Below are 22,202 nucleotides of genomic sequence, written 5' to 3'. Positions count from 1 at the left end.
AATATATAAGGAAATAATAAAATTTTGCAATAGTAAGTCCCAGGTCATAATGGACAGATGGTGAAAAGATATAAATAGAATTTTAAAAAGAGAAAACATAAAAGTAATTACATCTCTTGACCTGATAATCATACATTTAGAAATATGGTCTTAGACTGTTATCAAAAAAAGAAGTTACGTTTCTTAGCTTTTCATAAAAATTATTTTTAATTTACAGAATGAAGCAAGACTTCCCATAACATAAAAAGATGATTGTGTACAAAACTGTGAGTCTGCTATGTGCAACTGCTATTGTTTTCAAATAGACAACAGCATTAACATGTAAATTTTCTTTTTCTTTCCTCCTCCTCCACACTAGAGATGGCTACTATTAGACTCAAATACGTATATTTGTGTATGTATATACATGTTTATATGCATGTATACACATACACATATATGTGTACATATGTATTTATGTACATGTGTACATACATATGCATAGTGTAAAATTTTTCTATTCATACATCTATTTATCAGTTCTTTCTCTGAATGCAGATAACATCTTTCTTCATATGTCCTTTATCATTAATTTGGGAATTGATAATAGTCACAATATTTGCTCAAAGTCATTCTTAAAACAATATTACTATTACTGTGTACATTGTTTTCTTGGTTCTGCTCATTTTTCTCTTCATTATTTCATGCAGGTTGCTCCATGTTTTTCTAAACTAACCTGTTCTTACTTTCTTAAAATACAGTAATATTCTATCACAAATTACTCAATGGTAACTCTTTCTCTTTAACCCAGGAACTCTGAGGGTTTTCCCCTCCCAGTTTGATTTTTTGGTTATTTTTTTCTTTTATTGAAAGGGGCTATCCCTTAAGCAACTGCCTAAAGAGGTCTATTCATGGAATGGGTGTATCTCACTCAAAGAGAGAATCTGATAAGACCTTAGCCTAAAACGGCCAAGGTCCCACTTTGCATCCTGGACCATCTGCAGTCATCCTGATGAATACCAGGGCACTGAATCTAGATGGCTCTGGAGGAGAAAGTGATGCTAGTGACCTTCCACAGCCCTCCCTCACTCAACTCAAAGTCAACTGCAAGTCATGTCATCATCTTGATGTCATGGTCCTCTTTAAGAATGAAGGACAAACACAACAACCCAATACCACATCTTGTTCAACCATTCCCAAATTAATAGGCATCCTTGCAAATCCCATTCTTCGACACGACAAAGAGAGCTGCTATAAATATTTTAGAACACAGAGATTCCTGTTCTTTTTCTCTAATAATCTTTGAAAATAGAGCAAGTAGTTATTCATGATTGCAAAAAAATGGAAGCAGTATATATAATGTTGAATATAAATTGTAGTACATTCATGAAATTGAATATTAAATATAATTAAGATGACAAGTGTGAAAGAATACAAAGAAATATTTTTGGGGTTGGGGATATAGAAAAACCTTTACAGAATAATGCAACGCAAAAAAGGCATGAAGAAAGGAACAGAGAGCTAACTATGCTAATTATGACCAAATAAGAGGAAAAGTCAATGAGAATAAATGGCCAAAAATAAAAAAAAGATTCCTGATGGAAACTCAGAATGACAAAAAAATGCCTTTTTTTTTTTTGTAATTCAAAGTGTAACACAGAACAATTTATTTTAAAATGTACGTAGGACAGCCTTTAGATTAAGTTATTTTAGTTGATGATATCCAAGACAGTTAAAATTATTTTCCTATTCCTTCATTCAGAGTGAAAGCCATCTCTTAATTCTTTCTGCCTCTGTGAGGCAGCTCAGTAGGACGTAGATAGAACTTTGGGCCTGGATTCAGGGAGACCCAAGTACAAATTTGGCTCCAATCACTTACTAGCTATGTGACCCTCAGCAAGTCACTTAACTTCTGTTGGCCTCAGTTTCCTCAACTGACATATGGATAATAAATAGTAAATAAATAATGAATGAGGATAATAATAGCATTTCCCTCCCTGGATTGTTGTGAGGAGATAAATTACCTTGTATAGAACTTGGCACATAGTAGATACTATATAAATGTTTATTGCCTCTCTTTCTGTTGGGGGTGGGGGGAGAGAGAGAAGATAGCTAAGTGAGGAGCAGCAATCCTGAAATAGACATTCTTGTGAGGTCTAGTATTTAGCACAGCTTGGTCTTGATGTACCCTGGCCTGGAGTGGGGGGCGGGGGAAGAGAAATATTTAGTTCTAACACAGAAGTCACTGGTTTGTCTAGCTGAGGGTGGCTTCACTGGGTTCTGGAACAGAAGGGTAGCACTAAGGTCCCAGTAGAGCAACAATGGAAGTAGGCAGTAGGGCACCAACTGTCTCAAAGGAATGGGCATCAGAATGGGCAGTGAGCAAGACAGGCCCATGCTAGACCATCACTTACTGCAATACAGAACTGATGAGCCACTTAGACATTGTTGCCAATCTAGTATTCAGGAGTCAATAGCAGATTCCTTCCCAGGGAGGGAGGGCTTATATATAGATGTTTGAAACCTGGTTAATCTTAACCATGAACTGTATTTGTGTGTGTGTGTGTGTGTGTGTATGTGTGTATCTGTACACATACATATAAAACATATTATGCAAATATATAATTTTATATGTATACATACATCTAAAGAAAAATAAAAGCATATTTATAAAATTATATGATATATATATCATTTCTTTCCTTTGTGGTCCTATATATTTTATTTTATACAATTAAAAACATCATTCTGATAAGAAGTCCACAGGCTTCACTAGGTTGCCAAATGGCTCCATCACCCAAGCAAGGTTCGAAATTTCTTACTTAAAAGAGCCCTTGTTCTAACTCCACTACTTGATGGAGTTTTGGGGATGTGCCTTGTCTGAGTGACAAGGGAGGAGGTGAAATTATCTGCTCAGCCCTGAGTAAGGCAAGGAGATAATCCCTTAGCAGAGGCAGCTAAGAGACAAAGACCAAGTATCCTCCCATCCCTGCCTTTCACGGGGTATTCCCAGGGATGGGGTAGTGATGTGTGTGATAGGGAACATTGAGTGGGTAGTCTAGAGTGATTCTGGTACTGAAACTTTTTTAAAAACTTTATTTTTAATTTATGGAATAAAATGGCATCTGTTCTTGAACCCGTACAGGATATACGCAAGAGGGTGATCTGAGCATCCCCATGTAACAAAAGTCATACCTATTAGTACCTGTGATTTATCAGAAAAGTTCTAAAGTGATGCTTTAGCTCTCAGCTGAGAGAAGAGAAGATTTCTAGGAGACACGATAAGTGTTCTCAAGTATTTGAAGGGATCTTATGAGAAAAAGGGATGTATGTGTTTTATTCAGCTCCGGGAAGGTGCAGCTAAGAGCTTAGAGTAAAAGTTACCAAGAGGCAATTTTCAGTTTGATGTCAGGGAAAACCTCTTAATGATTAAAGCCATACAGAAGCAGAATGGTCTGACCCAGGAAATGGGAATCTTCCCTTCCCTGGAGAGAGAAAGACCAAGGAGAAGGCCATTTTAATAATCCAGGTAAGACTCGAAATTCTAAATGTGAGTAAAGAGAAGGGGACCAAATGAGAGATGCAATGGAGATAGAAGGCACAAGATTTGATAAATAATTGGATATGTGGGTGAGAGTGAGGAGTCAAGAGTAAACCAAGGCTGTATTTCTGGTTGATTGAAAGGACATGGGTAGGCTAGAGAGGTCTCTCTTTTCTGAGCTCCCTCTTTAATTAACCAAAAGGAAGAGGAAAAATCTTTTGCAATAAATATCCATAATCAAGTAAAATTATCTGTATTTACAAAGTGATGGTTTATCAAGAGTATCCTAGGGAAAAATGTAACCAAGGTGATTAGTAAAGTAGTAGGCTACAGGGTAGTAGATCTAGGCTGGGTTTAATGTAAGGAAGCCCTGGGATCAAATTCTACCTCAGAATTTACTGACTGACCATGGACATTACTTAATCTCTTTCCTCATATACACACATGTATACATATCTTTGTGTGTGTGTGTGGGTGTGTGGGTGTGTACCAGCAGCTAGGTGGTAGGTTAGTTAGAGCACTAGACATGGACTCATGTTCCTCAGTTCAAATCTGGCCTCACACACTTGCTAGCTGTGTGATCCTGAACAAGTCACTTAACCCTATTTGCCTCTGTTTTCTCATCTGTAAAAATGAGCCTGAGAAGGAAATGGCAAAATACTCCAGTATCTTTGGCAAGAAAACCCCAAATGGGGTCCCAAAGAGTCAGACACTACTCAACAGTAACAATGAGTGGTAGCCATTTTGCAGTAGTCCCTGACTATTTAAACCTGACCCAATGGGACAACAGTGCTCAGTTAAGAGCCATAAAGGTCCCAGAAAGTAAATGGTCTTCTGTCCTTCAACTCTGCATGGAATTTGGGGATGTGCCCCAAATAAAAAAAACTCTGAGGTCTCACTCAGTGGTTAAGCAACACTTCCTTTTTTAACTGTCTCTATTTCTTTTTTTTCTTTTTTTTTGAAAATTAAAAAAGGGACAAAGCATGTTTTATTTAAAATTTACATCCAAGTCTCACAATATATACCATATTAAATTCAGGATGAAGTACAGACAAAAACCATAATAATAACAGAGAGAATGAAAGAATAATAAATTTCTCTAAAATGTACAGTGAAGATACATTTAGTTACTAAACAAATAGAAGTAATTATAGGTAAATATACTAGTTTGCTTAAAAATGAAAAACCTCTACAAAGGAAAACAATAAAATAGAAATAAAAAATAAATTGGGGAAAATACGGCAAATATACAAGTAAAAGAATATCTAAGAATGTTTTTAAAGGAAGTTTTATTTATCCTTTGTGTTTTTATATAGCAGTCATTTCTGGATATTCCTCTGCTCTGCTTCCTTCAACCTGAGAATTAAACCTTCTTCTTGAAACAAATAAAGGAAGTTAAGAAACATAGAACAACGTAGTTACAGTATGTAGCAATGTCTACAAGCTTCTAAATCCATGGTCAGCTTCCTCTCTGATGCTTCATTATCTTTTCTGAGACCAAGATTTGTTTAAACAACTGCCTAGAATTCATCTGTCTTTTAGGATTCTATTTACATTGTTGGGTTCAGTCTGTTCTCCCGCATTACTGTGGTGATCCATCTGTATCGTGTTCTCTAGATACGTTTTCTTCTGCAGGAGTTCATATAGATCTTTCTACGATTGTCTGAACACATTCGTCATTTCTCGTTGCACAGTCACTCCATTATGTTAACAAACCAGTTTGTTCAGCCAGTCCCCACTGATGGGTACCAGCTTTGTTTCCAGTTCTTGGCTATCACTGAAAGTGCTGCAATTAACATTTTTTGCATATATGAGGTCTTCCTTCTGTCTTTGACCTCCAGTGGTATATGTTCAGCAGAAAAGATTGGTGCGGAGGGCCCAGGGTCCAGTCGCAGCCACTCACGCCCTCCGACCCCTCTGCTCTCCCCGCTGGGGCGAGGCCGGAGTCCCCACCAGCCAGACCTTGTCCCCCAGACGGAAGAGGGTCCCCCTGGAGACGCTGACCCTGCACCAGCTGCAGCTCCAGCTCCAGACCCGCCCCGGGCCGGCTCCCTCCATCGGGGCTGGGGGGGTGGAGGGGGTGTCATCGAGGCGGGCCGGGAAGGGGCCGCGGACGCCATCGGGCGCCCCTTCTCATCGTACAGGGGAGGCAGCTGAGGCCCAGAGAGGGTATTGGCCGATTCGGGATCACACAGCATCAGGGCGGGGGTCAAGCCGCTGCCTCCGCCCCTGGGCGGCCCTGGCCCTTCTAACTCTCTATTTCAAAGAGTGCTAGTCACATGACCTTGGCATAATGCTTTCTAGGATAGCTGACACGTGTTTGAATATGGCATACAACATTTTCTCTTAGCTTACAATGAATTAGCAAGCAAACAGTGCCAAGTAACCAGAGGGCAATTCATAAAAACAAATTCGGCCTCTGTGAAGACACTATGAGGCTACCACTCTCCTAAACCCCAAACGTCCCTGCAGACATAGTATTGATCTCAACCTAGAAGTTCCATACTCAGGCCCTTTTAAAAGACTGGACAAATTATACCCTTCCTACACCTTCCAGTACAGACTTTTCAAGAGAAGTAAACAAACATGTCACAGAACAGAAAAGTTAGGGTTTCTTAGACGTCTTTAATCACCACACTGTGGACTGCTTACTTCTCCTGCACTGTGGAGCTGCTGAGCAATATGCCTTAAATCCTCTTCATTTGCCAGTGGGTTCAGGTGGTCCAGCACATCGAATACAAACTGCTGAAGAGACATCAGCTGGTTGGGCCCATTCAGTTTTCTCCAGGAGGGGAAGAGTGGAGATGATCTCACACAGGCATGTCATTGGAGGGCAAACCTAATAAACATCCATTTGTGTAACTAATTATTCTCTACACACTGAATGTATGCTTTCTTTTATTTTAAAGTGGTTTTCTTTTAGGATTTACATTTTATTGTTATTTACAGTCAAATGTGATTTGGATACATATTCTTGTTACACGATCTTTTTTTTGAAAATAGAAAAAAATATGTTATATAAGTAGACATCTGACAGTTGCTCACACTGCTCCCAGGATCCACAGTGACTTCAGTTCATTAATGGTTAATTCGAGCTTTTCCTTTTGGGCTCCAGAAAATTTCACTCACCTTTTTTCCATTTTTGTAGAACTGAAATGCTGGCAATCATTTCCCTTCACACTCTGCAGCAACATCCTGACAGTCATCGACGTCCGCCGGTGTCAAGATCCCATCTGGGTACTTTTCACCAAGTGAATAAAAGAAAGGCTTGATCATTTTGCATGGTCCACCCCACGTGGCCGAGAAATCAACTACTACTAATTTTTGCCCAGCATCTTTCAATTCTGAGTCAAGGTTTTCCTTGCTCTCGATCTGTTTCGCCATCTGTATGGGCGGCGAGGGCAGCGTTTGGGAGGAGCGGGCTGCTGGCGAGGCGAGGGCAGAGCGGGCGGCGGTTGGGGAGGTCGGGGCAGCGCTGAGGGCTCAGGCGGCCCTGGAGGCGGGGACCGAGACCCCTGAGGGGAGCTTGTCTGGGCAGGGGTGGGGTTGTGTGTGATGGAGATTTGGTTGAACTGAAGAGTTTTGGGTAACTTGAGTCCCAGTGATTTGAACTTGCCAGGTCCTGGTGACACTGAAGCCTGAGCTGCTTCGTTTTGTGGGAGATGCAAGAAAGGCTATTTTGAAGTTTTTAAAATTGATCTTTTGTTTTGATATGTTCCCCAATCCCAGAGAGCCATTCCTTACATCAGATAATTTTTTTAAAGAAAAAATGAGAGGAAGAGGGAAAAAAAATATCAGAATATCCACTCAGTACATTGAAGGTACACTTTCAGTGATAATTATTTTTATCCAAATTTACTTTTTTTGGGGGGGGGTCGGTAAAGGAATTATCTTTTGGGGTTTTTTCTGCAGTTTTCAATGGCAACTCTAATCAGATTCCAATCATCTGTCTTTTTATATCTATCAAACATTCTGTTGAGAATTTTCATTTCTACCACTTAATGTAGATGAATAGCAGTTCTCTGAATATCTCTTAAGATCTTATAGGCACAGAAATAGAAATGCATGCAAATGTAGAGTCATTCATATGATAAATGTCGAGTGAGCAGGTATTCTTCACTCATTTGGTCACTGACAGAAAAAATGATAACCTTGTGGGCAACGAAACAGGAAATATGGGTGGGTAGGTGTGGTTCTCCAAACAATAAAGGTAAGTTTCTGCCAAACGAAGACCAGAACTTCTTGTAGGATGATATTTCAGTTATATCTGTTTCAAAATATTTGGCATTCATTGTTCAGTCATCCATAGAAAATGAAACTTGTAGAGTTTGATAATGTCTTGGACTTTAATAAGAGCCAGAGCTTGAATTAAGAAGAGCCTGGATCTAACAGTCTCTTTGTTCTCTGAAGTAAACTCAGAGAATATCTCTTCCTATGTCAACAAAGCCAGATGGGGCTGACTTAGCATTCCTTCTGAGACCCTTAACCCAAGACACTATCTTGAATAATGAGACATTTTCCATATCTTAATATTTTGTGGACATATACTATGTTATAGCATGTTAATGGTAAAAACAAAACAAAACACAGATATCCTGGGTCGCAATTTGAATTGAAACTTTGTCAAGTCTGTTATCTTATTGTATTTACAACTTAGGCAATTAAGAAATTCCTCTCCCATGGTTTAGTTAATCATTCATGGAGACCATAAATCTGAAGGACGAAAACCACCTTGGATTGTCCTAAAACAGCTCCACATCTAGATTCAGCCAAATTGTGCTTCATATAGAGAATATACAACAAAATGAACTATTCTCCTTTTTGCCTCTCCAGGCCCAGGACACCCTCTTTACCTCCCCCCTCCCTTGAGCCCCCACTGGTTGAATTCACATTTATCACTTAAAGGTTAACTAAAATGCCTCCTCTTAAAAGTATCTCCCCTTAGGCTAATGTAGCATTCTGTCTTGCAGCTTCCTCATGTTCTTGGTGGTTTTAGGTATTGTTACTGTCTTTTCTTCTCATCACCAAGAGTTTAAGGGCCTTGGAATTTCTAAAGTCTTTATCTCCTCCAGCGCTTAAGCAAATACTCTGCACACACAGACATAAGTGATTATAGAATGCACATGGGAAAAAGAATTTGATTTTTCCCTTTGCTAGTCCTGTTTTAGGTCTACTAAGGTATGTTCCTTAAAAGATACAAACTTTAAAAACAATTAAGCAAGAAACCTAAACTTATTGGTGAGTTTGTCAGTTCATTCATTTGGAGTTCACTGAGAGGCTTACTCTTGCCACCTGTATAACCAGAAGGAGGTATTATGAAAAGTAGATAGAGACTAATATTTAATGGCATCCTGTTACTCTTATGTGGACTGGGGTGCTCAGTGTATGAGCTGTGAGTTCTTCCAGGTAAGAGTTGTGTTGACCGAGTCAATCAATCCAATCAACTCTACCTCACTTAAAATAAGGATCAATATGAAATGCCCTGATATGTCATGAGGTAAGTAGGTTCTCTATTGAGTCAAAGGCTTTAGGCTAAGTGTATAAAAAAATCCTTTATCAATTTTAGTTGTCCTTGAAACTGATTAGATGAACTTCAGTGATGGTACACAGGAAGGATGTTTGGATTGAATGAAGAAATTTGGTCATACCTGATAGGTTTGATGGATTTGAATTCAGGTCTTCTTGAGTCCAGGCTTAACCCTCTTATCACAGCACCACCTCACTACCTCATACATGGCAGAAACAAAATGAAAACCCAGGTCACTGAAATTCTAAATCCTGAATTATCCAGTTCTCCCACAGTATTTTTGACCATTCTGTGACAGAAGCAAAGGGACAATTAATAGGAAGTCCTAAGATCACAGGGTTAGAGCTCAAGAGGGCCTTAGAAGTAGTCTAGTCTAATCACTTCATCACACTCCAAATGAGACTTCAGTCCCAGAGATTTAGTCACTTGTCCAATCAACGCCCTTAGTTAACAGTAGAGGCTGGACTGAAGAGCCCAGAGCCTCTGATTCCACATGGGGCATTCTCTCAACCGAGGCCTGTCCTATGGGACAAGTCTCTTTGGGCAGTGGTTCTACTGAGTCTAATGAGATTCCTCATCTGTAAAGCACCAGATTGGAGCTGATCATTCCTAAGGACTCTTGGAGCTCTGAAATTGACGATGCTTTGTTTGCTCTTCTCCTCTTTATACCAAAATACTCTTGATTCCAGACCTCAAGCATCCTCAAGCAACACCCTTAGTCAAGGCCATTTGGCAAATGACAGGCAGCATCCCATCCCTCAACTGCCTGGTGAATCACCCAATCTCTGATATCTGGTGTCCTTAGAGTGAGAAGAGAGGCTGCTGGACAAAGGAGGCTTGTGGTTAGAGAATCTTCAGAGATGATTAGTGAAGCTGTCAAGATCAAGCAGGTTTCAACAGTGGGGCATTTGTTTTTCTATTTTCTACTGTTTTTAATTACATCTTATTTTTTATTAATGGAAATGTATTTTCTATCAATTCCCACCCTCCATCCCAATGGGAAAAAAAAGACAAACAACTTTCTTTTAACAAACATACATGCAAATCAAATTCCCTCATTGTTTGTATCCAAAAGAATATTTCATTCTGCACCCTGAGTCCATCACCTCTCTTTCAAGAGATGGATATCATGCTTAATCTTTGGTCATCTGGAATCATGGGCATTGCATTGATCAGAGTTCTTATAGCTTGCAGAGCTGTTTGGGCTTACAATGTTGTTGTTATTGTATAAAGCATTCTTTAGAATCAATCAACCAACCAGTATTTATTAAGTGCCTGCTATGTCAGGCACTGGGCTAAGTGTTGCAGATATTAAAAAAGCAGACCCTTCTCTTAAGATGGCAACAATCCAACAGAGGAGACCTGCAAAAGACCATGTACAAACAAGATATAGATAGGGTAAAATGGGGAAAGTCTTAAAGGGAAGGTACTGAGATTAAAGAGTACTGGGAAAAGTTTCTTGAAAAAGTGGGGCTTGAAGGAACCCAAGGAAGTTACAAGGTGGAGATGAGGAGGGAGAACATTCCAGGCACATGGGGACAGCCATTGAGAATACTCTGCATACAGAGTGAAGAAAGAAATGAATTCCCAGGACATGCGGACACTGAGAGGATTTAGATACTCTTGGATTTTGGTTGGCCAGGGGCATAAAGCTAATCCAAGCTACGAGTTGATGATTCCGCATCATGGAGGAAAGCAGCAGCTGCCCTTACCCAAATAACTTTGAAGGTAGAGGAGTCACCCTTAGCACTGAGGAACCCCATGAGACCCTTAGTACAAACACGAGAACAAAAGCAAGGCACAGACTGTTAAAAAAAATAGTGTCCAAAATGACACTATTCGTAGCATGAACAGAATTTTCCAAAGAAAACTAAAAAATGTTCCCAAAGCGTTTGTGTTTAAATTCTATTGGAGAAAAGAAGAGGATAATGGAGGGCAGATAACTGCTCTAGAGAGATAGGATATGTAAATAATGGACCACAGAGAGATAGACTGAGTGACTCAGCTATGACTTTTCATTGTTTTCCCTTCCAAGGAAAATAATCTGTATGCTGGTGAGGACAAAACAAAAATGGCTAATAAGGCATTTATACTGAAGATAAGCATGGAGAAAAAGAGATAAGAAACAAAAGGAAAAAGACCTATATGTACAAAAATATTTAGAACAGATCTTTTCTGGGGGTAAAGAATTGGAAACTGAGGGGAAGAATATCAGCTAGGGAACAGTGGAATAAGTTGTGGTACATAATTGTGATGGAATGATGTGAAAAGGAGTGTCTCAGAAATACCTGGAAAGACTTACATAGACTGAAGCAAAGTGAAATGTAATGGGTGCAAAATAACAGCCATATTGTAGTATGATCAGCTGTGAATGACTTAGCTATTCTCAGCAATACAATGATTTATTAACCCTCTGAAAGACTGAAGATGAAAAATATTATCCATCCTCAGAGAAAGAACTGATGGTGTCTGAATGCAGATTGAGCAACTTTTCTTTTTTTTCCCACTTTACTTTCTTGAGTTTTTTTCCTATGTTTTCCTTCACAACATGACTGTTATGAACATGTTTTGCATGACTGCACATGTATATCCTATATGGAACTGTTTGACTTCTCAATTAGGAGAGGTGGAGAGGAAGAAAGGGGGAGAATTTGAAACTCAAAGTTTTAAAGCTACATGTTAAATGTTGTTGTTTAACTGGGGAAATGTAACTGGGGAAAAATTAAATACTAAATAAATACTAAAAAAGAGATAAGTATGCAGACAGTAAGAGAATAACTACTTCCTCTAATGAGTTCAGGTTATTATGCCCAAAGGAACTAATAGCCCATGATTATGAAAGCACTGACAGGTATAATTTCTAAGCCACCCATCAAGGATCTTTGTTCATTACCCATTAATGGTAAAAGCACATCAACAAATAATTCTAAAAAGAAAAAATATGAAGTATAAATGACCGTTTGAAAATATGTTTCAAATCACTAGAATAAAAGAAATACAAATGAAAAGAAACGCTAGAGATTTAACCTCATACCCTGCAAATGAGCAAAAATGACCAAAATATGGAATATCAGTGCTGCAGGGACTGTGGAAAGACAGGTCACACTAAGACATTCTGGGTAAACCTGAAAATTGTTCAAACCAGTCTGGATATCAATTTGGCATTATTAAAAGACAAATGACAAATGTCCATACTCTTTGATGTAATGAGGTTACTATTAGGCATATGCACAAGGAAATTAAAGACTCAGAAATAAAGTTTGATTACTGTGATGTGCTCTGGACAGGCCCTGCAACAACACCTACTGGGATCAGATTATTATATAGATAAGACCACTTCCCCCAAGGGTTTTTAACTAGAAGGGTTAAGTCAGCCAATTTTGTATAAATAAAAAGGCAGGGAGTGAATGTGGAGGAGACCAGAGGCAGGAAAAAGTAAGGTTGTAAAATGAGTGCCTTAAGTCATGTGGACCCAGTCTATTATTGCAAGAGCAATCCCAGTTGTGGCTGACCCCTTTTCAGTGTGAGCATAAAAGAAGGGAGGGGTCATTGCTCCTCTTTCTGGGCTAGAATCTCACCTTTTATTGACTGCTATGATTGGGATCTGAGAGGGGTCTCATTGTGGAAGGAAGAGAGAGGAGAAGATCTGCTGATTTTAACTGTTACTGAGTCTGTTGTTGCAAAACTTATTTTTGTCCTCTCACAACTGTATCCTTACCAGCTAAGTACATATTTTTTATCGTATGCTGATGATTTCTCTATGTTATTATTTACATGACCCCTGTTTCTGTAGAGTCAATCATTTCCATCATCTTAATACCCAAGATTAGACAAACCTCCTCAACTTCTTGGAATATTATGTATTACCATCTCTCTATCTATACACTTAACACTACACTTTGTGATAGCAAAGAACTAGAAAAAAATGAATCTCATTGACTGAGGAATGTTATTTAAAAAGGTCTATATCAAAGGAATGTAATGAACTATTACTGGACAGTAAGAAATGACAAATATGAGGAATTCAGAGAAACATGGGACTACTTCTATGAAATTAATACAAAGGGAAATAAGCACAACCAAAAGAACAAGAAATATAATGACTATCACAATTTTGGGGGAGGGGGAGGAGAAAGGAATCACTAAAAGGTAAAAAAGTAAACCAACAATGATTCTTGTTAACAGAATCATGGCTCCCTCTGTAGCTAATCACAATCGAGGTATACACCTCAGTGACATCTCATGAGCTTTAGGATTGCTGATCCATAGAATATCTTGAACCTGGGGAAGTCATCCCCCTAGTGGAATGCAAATTGCAAGTGCAATTTGGGCTATGAGGGTAGCCCAAAAGTGTGTGACACATCTCTTTGATAAAATATTTTATGTTGTTTTTTTCTGTACAATCCTTGGTTGGTAATACATCAGTCTACTCATGCCTACCATATGTCTTTTCCTTTTGCTTGACCTGAAACATGTCTTCTGTAGAATGTCACAAAACCAGTTCAAACTTTTGTATTATATAGTAACTAAAGACTTAGAATTGGAATCTGGAAGATATAACTTCAAATTTTACCTGAGCTTTGCAAGTAATAGAGAGCAGTTAGTCTGAAAAAAAAAAAAATCCGAGGGCTTGAAAGGGCCACAGATCACAACAGAATGAAATGGCTTGTAAAAGGAAATGTGATTTTCCTGAATTAGCCTCAATTGAGAGATGCACTGCATAGGATATGCAGAGAGGTGGGGCTGTGGACAGAGCTTTGGGCCTGAAGTCAGGAAGACTTGAGTTCAATTCCAGACTCAGATACTTGTAAGCTGTATGACCTTGGCTAGTGGCCTCAGTTTGTTCATCTGTAAAATGAGAATAATAATAGCACCTATCTGTCAAGGTTATTGTGAGTCTCAGATAAGATGCTAACCACAAAGCATTTTACACAAAGCTTGGCACATAGTCCACAATATATAAATGTTAACTATTCTTATTAGGAGTAGTAGAAGTATACCAGTAAGACTAAGAGTTCCAAAGAAAGAGAAGAAGATCTATAAAAATAGAAGATACTCGTATCAATAGAAAACCAAAAAGAGATCTTAAATCATTCAATTTCAGAAAAGGAAACTGAATGAATTGTAAAGGAACTACCAAATTAAAAATCCCTGATACAGATGGATCAGTAGAATTCTATTCACTTTCAAGAATAAAATTAATGCCTACACACACTATGAAATTATTTTCCAAAATTGAAAAAGAGAACATTCTACCTGATTCACTGTATGAAACAAATTGAGTCCTAATAACTAAACCAGGGAATGATAAAGGAAAGAAAGAGACCAATAGACCACAACATCAACATTACTGATTTTTAAAAATTTAAATAAAATCCTGGTAAAAATAGCAATTCATCCAAAAAAAATGTTCACTGTGAGTATACTGAATTTATACTATAAAAAGAAGAATCATTCAACATTAGAGGAAAAAATCAGATTATTAAAACTCCAATATTTTATTCATGACCAGTGTCACTGTATTGAAAAGCACATGTGAGGGAGGACACTGTAAGGAGGCTGGAAAGGTTGGATGTAGCTAAGCTTTGCCCAGATGCTGGGATAAAAACTCACTGTTTGACAAAAACTGCTGGGAAAACTGGATAACAGTGCGGAGGAAACTGGGCATAAAACAATGCCTGACACTGTACACGAGAATAAAGTCCAAATGGATATATGATCTAGGTATAAAGACTGATACTATAAACAAATTAGGGGAGCAAGAAGTAGTGTATTTGTCAGATTTATGGAGAATAGAGAAATTTATGACCAAACAAGAGATAGAGAACATTATGAAGTGCAAAATGGACGATTTTGATTACATTAAATTGAAAAGCTTTTGCAGAAATAAACCCAATACAACCAAGATTAAGAGGGAAGCAGAAAACTGGGAAAGAATTTTTGCAACTGGTGTCTATGAGAAAGGCCTGATTTCTAAAATATATAGAGAATTGAGTCAAATTTCAAGAATACAAGTCATTACCCAATTGATAAATGGTCAAAGGATATGAACAGGCAGTTTGCAGAAGAAGAAATTAAAGCTATTGATAGTCATATGAACAAATGCTCTAAATCATTATTGATTAGACAGATGGAAATCAAAACAACTCTGAGGTACCACATCACACCTATCAGATTGGCTAACGTGACAAAACAGGAAGGTCATAAATGTTGGAGAAGATGTGGGAAAGTTGAAACACTAATTCATTGTTGGTGGAGCTGTGAGCTGATCCAACCATTCTGGAGAGCAATTTGGAACTATGCCCAAAGGGCTACAAAAATGTGCATAACCTTTGACCCAGCAATATAGCTTCTAGGACTGTATCCCAAAGAGATCATAAAAATGGGAAAGGGTTCCACATGAACAAAAATATTTATAGCAGATTTCTTTGTGGTAGCCAAGAACTGGAAATCAAGGGGATGTCCATCAATTGGGGAATGGCTGAAAAAGTTATGGTATATAAATGTATTGGAATACTATTGTGCTATAAGTAATGATGAACAGGAAGACTTCAACAGACCTAAAAGGACTTATATGAACCGATGGTGAGTGAAAGGAGCAGAGCCAGGAGAACATTGTACAGGGTAACAACCACAGTGTGTGAGGAATTATTCTGGTAGACTTATCCCTTCACAGCAATGCAAGGGAAGGTTTAGGAACCTAAAACATGCCCTAAGGTCTCTTGAGGCAAAATGTCATCCACATCCAGAGAAAGGGCTATGGAACTGGAATGCAGAATGAAGCAGAATGTTTTCTCTTGTGCTTTGTTTGGTTTTGCTTTGGTTTTTCTCATGGTTTCTCCCTTTCATTTTAATTCTTTTATGCAACATGACAAATGTGAAAATGTGGTTAATAAGAATGTATTTCCAGAACCCAAGTAAGACTGCATGCTGTCTCGGGTGTGAGTCAGGAAGGGAGAGGGAGAAAATCTAAGACTTATGGAAGAGTTTGTAAAAAATCGAAAACAAATAAATTAATATGGGTGAAAAAAAAGGTTTTGAATACCAAAAAGGACATCCTATACTTACTTGCTCCTGGAGGCAAGAGGAAGCCACTGGAATTGATTAAGTGGCTTGCCCAGGGTCACATAGTTAGTGAGTGTCTGAGGCCAGCTTTGAATTCAGGTCTTCCTGACTCCAGGCCCAGCACTGTATTCACTGAACCATCTAGCTAGACATGATTACCAAAAATGAAATGGAAAACTTCCATAACATGAAATTTAAACACTTCTGTTAAACAAAATTAATGCAACTAGCATCAGAAGGGAAGGAGTTCAACAAGAAAAAAACAAACCTTTGTATCAAATGATTTGACAAGGTTCTTGTCCAAATTATTTATGCAACTAATAGAAATGTGTGGGTAAAAATCCTTCTCTAATTTATTTGAACAAATAGTTCTCAAAAAATTGCAAACTATTAACAACGATATGAAGGCATACTCCAAATTACATATAATAAGAGAAACATTTTTTTTAAAAGCAATAATGCTTTACTCATACCCTGAACATTCACAAAGATGACAAAAGATGGTGGAAATAGCAGATGTTGGAGGTGTTCTGGAAAAACTTAAGGACAAATGCTCAACCTTTCCATCCTTCATCAAGTCTTTCACCATATCCCTTACCCTCCCCAACTTTGCAAAAGACCTCACTTCATAATATACTGACAAAACTGATACCTTTTTCCAAGAGCTCCCTCGTCTCCTTTTCTCCTGATCTCACACTCATCAGACAACTAGTTTCCTCCAGTCAATTCACCTACATTCCTATCTCTGATAAAGAGGTGGCTCCTCTCCTGACTAAAGTAAACCTCTGGACATGCATCTTTTCCAGTACCTTGCCCCAATCATCATCCACTATCATTCTCTTATTTAAATGTTTCCATATTTATTGATATCTTTTATCCCATCTACAAACATATCCATGTCTCCCAATATTTCCCCACTAGCTGTCCTCCAATATTTCTCCATCTTCTAAGCTAACTTTCTTGTGAGAGTCATCTATGCTAAACAGATCTCCACTTACTCTCCTCTGATTCACTTCAAAGCCTTTGCCATCTGTTTTCTACCCCAGTCATTTAAATGAAACAGCCATCTTTAAAGTCACCAATGACATATTAATTGCCAGATTAATGGTTCCTGTTCTAAGTCTTCATCTTTCTGATCAATCTGCAGCATTTGACACTGTTCCCCTGAGATGGTGCTCTACTCAGATGGTACTCTACTAGACCCTGCCTTCTTCTGGTCCTCTGATTTCCCATCTTACTGCTCCTTCTCAGTCTCCTTTGCTGGATCATCCTCCAAATCATGTTCACCAACCATGGGTATCTCTTCAGACTCTGTCCTGAGCCCTCTTCTCTATTCTCTCCATTATATCTCCTTTGAAATTATGATGATTTGAAATTTGATGAAATCATTGACTCCCATGATTTAAATGACTCTCTGGGCAGAAAATTCCCAGATCTATCTATCTAGACCTGGCTCGAATAGCAAATCACTGCTTTTTATACATCTCAAACTGGATGTCCCATAGGCATCTCAAATTCAACATGCCCAAAAATGAACTCATTATCTTTTCCCCTAAACCCTCCCCTCTTCCCGACTTTACTATTACTCTTGTTGTGTGTGTGTCTGTGCTTGTGTGTGTGTGTATCCTTTTGTCTCCATTCACATGGTCACCACCATAGTACAGGTTCTTATCCCCTTTGTCCTGGTCTATTACAATGGCTTTCTGAATCACTAATTATGTTATGAAATGGGGCAGTCACTCCAGGTTCTTTGGATCCTCACCAGGAAAGACCACAATGGGAATGGGAAGTGAGGCTGCAATCACATGTGAATAGGTCACCAAGGGAACAGAGGCAGACAGAACACAACATGCAGAGATGAGCAGTGCAAAGGGGTCAGAGGCAGATGTGGTGGGACCTGTGACAGGATGGTGGAACAAGGCAGGCACATGGGGGTGGGGGAGGCACAGAGAAGATCATTCCCACAGCCATGGATCAGAGTTGGGATCATTTGGCAGCATTGACCCAATGGAAATGGAAGACTCCTTGTGGTGCAGGGGTTTGAGATCTCATGATCTTGTTTTTCCTGGGTTTTGGCAGGAGGACAGATAAGATCTGGGCTACCTTGGGGTTAGTTCATCAATACATTGAAGTCATCTCAACAATGTCAGTAAAACTTTAAAGTGAACTTATCCATTGCATCTTATTGTTATCAGCACCATTCCTTGTTCTACTGGTGTTACTGTGGATGTCTGGAATTTGAGAGTCACATGTCATATGACCAAAAAGCCCTAACAATAAAGCCTAGGTGACTTTACTGATTCAGGACATGATTTTGGGATGTAATTTTGGGGTAACATAAGACACAATTTGAAAATTATCTTCCTTGGATCTTTGGGATGATTTCTACATGACTTCTGGTTTCTTTGCAATCTTACTTGCTGCTATGCTACTTTATTTTTTTCTGTTTAGGCATTTTTCAGTCATGTCTGACTCTTTGTGACCCCATATGGGATTTTCTTGGCAGAGATACTGGAGTGATTTGCTATTTCCTTCTTCAGTTCATTTTACAGATGAGGAAACTGAGGCAAAGAGGGTAAAATGACTTGCCCAGAGTAACATAGTTGGTAAGTGTTTGAGGCTGGATTTGAACTCAGGTCTTTCTGGCACTCTATCTACTGCACCACCTAGCTGCCCTATTGCCACTTTATGTGAATGTGAAAATTGTATAGTTAAAATTATTAATGTAATGACAGGAGAGACAACAAAGGAGGTTATTATGAGCCTACTTGAGACATTTGACTATGGATACCTCTCTGAGGAACAGTAATTGGAAATTAAATATCTTATTTTTGGCTGCTAGGTGGTGCAGTGGAAAGAACACTGGACCTAGAGTCAAGAAGACTCATCTTTGTGGCTTTAAATCTGGCTTCAGATACTTAACACTTGTGTGACCTTGGGCAAGTAATTTAACCCTGCTTGCCTCAGTTTCCTCATCTGTAAAATGAGCTGGGGAAGGAAATGCCAAACCACTTCAATATCTCTGCCAACAAAACCCTACATGATGTCATGAAGAGCCAGACATGACTGAATAATCATTATATACGTTAAGCTCTTAAAGCTCAAAGTTACTAAGACTTTTGAGAAAAAAGGTATGATGGTCTACTATCTGAGAAGGAGCTCCTCACACAAAAAGTGAGAACAAAAAGAAGGTTTTCTCACAGAAACTAGATGTCACAATTGAGTTTGAAAATATTGTGATCTGCTGTTACAAAATCCCAGTCTGAGGAACTCTAAAGAAGAACAGGCTTAAAAGAGATCAACAAAGAAATAGAGGAGAAGAAGAGAGGATGGGATGGTCACATGGGAAGGGAAAGAATGATGAGTACACAGAAAGTCAGGAGTATCTCCAGCATGTTTGGTAGACCTTCTCTATTAAACTTCTGGTAAGATATTCACAAACTGGGAAGGGATGGGTGGTGGCAGTATTCATCATTGGCGGAATCTTCCAAATGAGCAAGATTAGGATCCATTTCATTACCCTTCTTGACCTTCTCTCAGCATTTGACCCCCTGGACCACACCCCATCTCTCTTGGCTTCTTTGACAGGATCAGTTTGTTAGATATTTATCGTGTATTAAGTACCTACTATGTTCTAGATGCTGATCTGAGTGCTGGGGATATAAAGAAAAAAACAGAAAAAATAATCCTTACTCAGAAGGAACTCACAGTCTAATGGAGGAGACCATATGTGAACAAGTATATACAGAAAAGATATAGGCAGGATAAGTTGGGTGTAGTCTAAAAGGAAGGCACTAAGATTAAGGAGGAATGGGAAAGTTATTATGGAAAGTGGGATGTCATCTGAGATCTGAAGGAATCTAGGGATTCCAGGAAGCATCAGGCTTTATCTTTGGTGGGGTTCAGGTTTTCCTGAATTGTGGTCATCTGTCTCTCCCTTCCAGGATCACTGTAGGCCTCAGGAGAATGCCTCAATGTAGAGACAAGGAGAGAGAGAGATGGTGAAAGAGAGGGAGGGAGGAGGAGAGACAGAGAGGAAGAAAGAGCGAGAAAGGGAGGGAGAGGGAGAGAGAGAAAAGGTGAGGAGAGACCAAAACAGTTCTTTTCTATTCTCTTTATTCCTCTTTTCTCCTCCTCCTATTTCTTTTCCTTCTCTTCCTCTTTCTCCTCCTCCTCCTTCTACTTGTTTTTCTTCTCTGTCTCTCACTGTCTCTTTTTCTGTCTGTCTCTTTGGACATCTCTCTATCTTTCCACCCTTTTGCTTGTTGAGCTCTTTCCCATGGCTTCAATTTTTACCTCCAGGTTAGTGCCCACAATTTTTTACAGAAGCACAGAAATATAGAATCTCCAAGTCTGTGTAATCTAATCCATTTGTGAGTTCCTGGGACATGATGAGAAACTGTATTGCAGGTATGGCAGAATGGCCATTGCAAAGGCATAGGGACATATGAGATAATCAGAGAGAAGGCCTGGTTGGCTGAATCTGAATACAGGATGATGAGTAATATCCAGTGAGGCTGGAAAGGAGGCTGGAGCCAAGTTCTGAAGCACTTTAAAAGCTAAACAAGGTAATTTATATTTTAACCTAGAGGCAATAGGGAACCACTGGACTTATTGGTCTGTATTTTTATTTAATTGGGGGGGGGGTGTCTTGATTGAATGTGTATAATCTACATAGACTTGCTTGCTGTCTCAAGGAGGGGGGAGAGGAAGGAGGGAGAGAAAATGTGGAACTCAAAATTTTTTGAATGAATGTTTAAAATTGTCTTTACTTATATAAACTGATACTGAATGAAGTGAGAACCAGAGCCTTGTGCACAGTAACAGCAACATTGTGTGCTGACCAGCTTTGATAAACTTGGCTCTTCTCAGCAATGCAAGAATTTAAGACAATTCCAAAAGAAGCCTGATAGAAAATGCCATCCATATGCAGAGAAAGAACTACGGAGTCTGAATGCAGAAAGAAGCAGACTATTCAAACTATTCTTTTTGGTTTTTTCTTTCTTGTGGTTTTCCCCTTTTGTTCTGATTCCTCTTTCACAACATGAACTTTGGAGGGAACAGTTTCAGTTGGATGATGAGGTCTGGTGCCAGGCTGCTAGGAGGAAGAACTGATTGAGAGGAAAGGAAATGGAGGCACCAACTGTAGATGGAATTCCCAAGGAGTTTAGCCACAAAAGGAAGAAATACAGCATTATAGCTAGCAGGAATCATGTACAGGTTTGAGGATGAAGGAGAGACTAGTACTTTTGTGAACACTGGGAGAGACAGTCAATAGACAGGGAGCAGCTAAAGATTAGTGAGAGAAAAGAGATCTAATGGAGAAGACAGCTCCCAGTACAACAGCGTGGCTTTCCCTCTTCTGAGCTTTTAGTCATCTTTTCTTCTGGGGCAGCTAGGTGGTGCAATGCTATGCACCAGGGCAGGAGTCAGGAGGACCTGAGTCCAAGTCTCACCTCAAACACTTGACACTCACTAGCTGTGTGACTTGGGCAAGTCACTTAACCACAGTTACCTCCTTCTGGTTCATCTCCAGCCATCCTGATGAATATCTGGTCACTGGATTCAGATGGCTCTGGAGGAGAAGTGAGACTGGTGACCTGCCCTCCCTCACTCATCACAAAGTCAAATGCAAGTCATGTCATTATTTCTCTGATTGCATGGTCTTCTTCATCAAAGAAGGATGAACTCACATTTTCTTCTGCCTAAAATGCTGTCCCTAACACACGATCGATTAAAACCTTCTCTTGCACTTGCCTCAATTCCAATGCTGTCTCTACAAGGAAGCCCACCTCTGATCCAACCTGACACCCAAACCCCAACTTCACAAAATGGTCAATTTGGTTACACTTTTCCAGTCCATCTCTCATTAATTAGAACATATTATGTTTTTCTGCCCAAAACTATCACTCACCTCCACAATTTAGTTCCCTGGAGACTCAGGTCCCCATCTTATAAATGTCCTGGCTTAGAGTCTTTATGGAGAAAATCTCAGAATTTGACGTGAGAGGGCCTTTTCTGTTTGACCTTGGACAAGCCATTTGGACCCTGAATCTTGGTGTTTTCATCCACAAAGTGCACTCTAGCTCT

The sequence above is a fragment of the Notamacropus eugenii genome, chromosome 3, assembly GCF_028372415.1.
Source record: "Notamacropus eugenii isolate mMacEug1 chromosome 3, mMacEug1.pri_v2, whole genome shotgun sequence".
NCBI classification, from domain to species: Eukaryota; Metazoa; Chordata; class Mammalia; order Diprotodontia; family Macropodidae; genus Notamacropus; species Notamacropus eugenii.
The sequence above is the reverse complement of the archived record's forward strand: the minus strand, read 5'-3'. Positions refer to the sequence as shown.